Source organism: Orycteropus afer, unplaced genomic scaffold (genome assembly GCF_000298275.1).
Source record: "Orycteropus afer afer isolate SDZICR_OR568_19922 unplaced genomic scaffold, OryAfe1.0 scaffold00299, whole genome shotgun sequence".
NCBI classification, from domain to species: domain Eukaryota; kingdom Metazoa; phylum Chordata; class Mammalia; order Tubulidentata; family Orycteropodidae; genus Orycteropus; species Orycteropus afer.
Window position 1 is genome coordinate 2,713,854 of NW_006921886.1, and position 2,969 is coordinate 2,716,822.

Consider the following 2,969-nt stretch of genomic DNA (forward strand, 5'->3'; position numbering starts at 1 on the left):
CCCTGTGATTTGTAGTTTTCTTCCCCAGTTTAGAATAGTCTGTTCTATCTTGTAGTTGTCTTGACTTCCTTACCATATAAAGGTTCTGTAACAACAGTTTTTTTCCCTCTTTTTGGTTTGTAGTTGTCCTCATTTGTCAATTAATGTCTCTGATTCCCTATTTACAATCTTGTAGGCTTATTTACTTTGGATATTTCCATAGCTGGATGGGTTTCTGGGTTATGTCATCATGTGTGTTAATTGTCAGTTGCTGTTGTTGGTTCTCTGTCCAAAGGTCCTCCTTTAGCATCTCTTGTAAGGTTGGTCTAGTTTTAACAAATTCCCTTAATTTCTGCTTATCTGGAAATGTCCTAATTTCACCATCATATTTCAGGGACAATTTTGCTGGGTACATAATTTTTGATTGGAAATTTTTCTCCTTCAGGATTTTCTATATACCATCCCATTGTCTTCTCAGCTGCATGGTTTCTGCCGAGAAATCCGAGCTTAGTCTTATTGGTTTCCCCTTGTAGGTAACTTTTCATTTTTCCTGTGCTGCTTTCAGAATTCTTTCTGTTTTTGGTTTTGGTGAACTTGATGATGATATGTCTTGGTGATTTTCTTTTGGGGTCTATCCTGTTTGGGATTTGTTGGACTTCCCGAATGGATATATTCTCATCTTTCATCATACCAGGAAATTTCTCTTCCAACAAATCTTCGACAATTTTCTCTATGATTTTATTTGTTTCTTTCTGTTCTGGAATTCTGATTACATGTAGGTTATTCCTTTTAATGGTATCCCACATGAATCTTAGGCTTTCTTCATTTTCTTTTGATCTTTTTCCTGATTGATCCCTTTCCAAAGAAATATTCAGTTTTGCCTTCAATCTCACTAATTCTATCTCTTCCATTGATTCAATTCTGCTCCTTTGCCCATTCAATGTCTTACCTATTTCTGAAAATTTAGTATTAATCCTCTGGATTATTGTGTGTAGATTTTGTATCATTTCTAATTTTTCATTTATTTTGTCATTTTGTTCTTGTATTGTCTTTTGAAATTGTTGTTGGGTTTCCTCTGTGTTTTCCTCAACTTTGTCAGTGTTTTCCTTGATCTGTCTCTCAATTCGTTGAAGATACCTAAATATAATTCTTTTGAATTCCTTATCAGGGAGTTCCAATGCTGCATCTTCCTCAGGGATGTGTTTTAGGTCTGTATACTGGTCTCTTGTTTCTCCTGCTTTATTTTGCTTCTTTGTGTGCACTGTGATGCTCTGTTGTCTCCGAGGCATTGTGACATTTTTATGTTTATATTTAATTGGTTATTGTATGTTGTAGTGACTTGTCCATGATTTTTATTTTCTTGTTTTATTTGTATGTTATCTACGTAGGCAGGGTACTGTGCTGTGCTCCTCTATTCACTAGTTGACAGCACTTATATACTTACCAACTGTCTCCTTTCCTGTTGTCAGACTCTCGTATGTCCCTGCTGACCTTGGCAAGTAGAGCCTATTCTTAGGTCCCTGGAATCCAAATGAGAATGCTGTCATATTAAAATCTAAAATGGCTGCCACTTGTAAAGATTCAAAATGGCTGTGCCCTTGATCATTTTTAATATCTGAAATGGCCGCTGCTTGGAAACATTCAAAATGTCTGCACCTTTGGTCATTTTAAATATCCAAAACAGTTGCCACATGTAAACAATCAAAATGGCTGTGCCCTCCAGACAGCGGAAAGTCCACAGCTCAGGTTGCCTCCCTCCTTGCTGTTTCCCCTCCTAATCATAGGCTACCAGCTCAGTCGTCCCTGCAGCCCTTGGTGAACAGGCTGATCTTTAGGTCAATTCTCAGATCCCAACACCACTTGGAAATATTCAGGCTCTTGGTCCCGCCACAGTAGCTGACAGTTCCCAGCTCCAACCGTCTCTGTACTCACTGTTTTTGTTTAGGTTTTTCCACTAGCTTGTGCTTAATCCACTTCTGTATAGTTCCTTTCAAAGCTCAGGGCTCCAGGATTATCTTCTGTATCTCTGTTCATTGGTTTCTCTTTTCTTTGTTGAAGAGGGTCTGTGTCACTTGTCTGCCTATTACTCCACCTTACAGAAGTCTCTGATCTTGGAACTTTTAATGGACTTGAATTAATGGTCTGCCATGTGGTTTGGCAATATCGGGACTATGCCATGTTACTTGCTGACCTTGGGTTTGTCAGCCTCAGCAGCCAGCACCTGAGTGAAAAAAAGCCTCCAGCTTCAGTGGGCCAGGAACAGGAGACAGAGCTGAGCCCAAGATTAAGGGGCTTTCACCCAGGCCCTGGAGCATGGCACTTTGAACTTGCACTTAAAGCCTCCAAACTGTAAAAGAATAAACTCCTGCTTGCTCAAGCCATTCCATTTGTGGTATATTCTTGTCAGAGCAGCACTAGGTCACCAAAACATAACTCAAAACCAAACCCACTGCCATTGAGTCAATTCTAACTCATAGTGACCCTATAGGACAGAGTAGAACTGCCCTATAGGGTTTCCAAGGCTGTAAATCTTTACAGAAGCAGACTACCTGACATTTCTCTTGTGGAGCAGCTGATGGGCTCATACCACTGACCTTCTGGTTAGCCGTGGAATGCTTTAACAGTTGTGCCACCAGAGCTCCTATATATATATAGGAACATATTGTTGTTGTTATGTGCCATCAAATCAGACCCAACTCATAGTGACCCCTCCTTGGGTTTCCGAGGCAGTATCACTACGGAAGTAGATTGCCCCTTCTTCCTTCCAAGGAGTGGTGGTGGGGTACATAACAACAACAACAACAACACGCTGAAGGCAACTCACAGGCTAGTAATAATCCATAAAACTCTTTCACTCAATGTAGTCATACTGACCACACTGCCTTGGAGTGACCCCTCCTGATGTGGACTGGGTGGTATGGAGTTTGGGGTTGTGTAAGGTTTGCCCTTTCTCATCTGTTGTTGTTGGCCTGGTCACCTTCAAGTGCCTG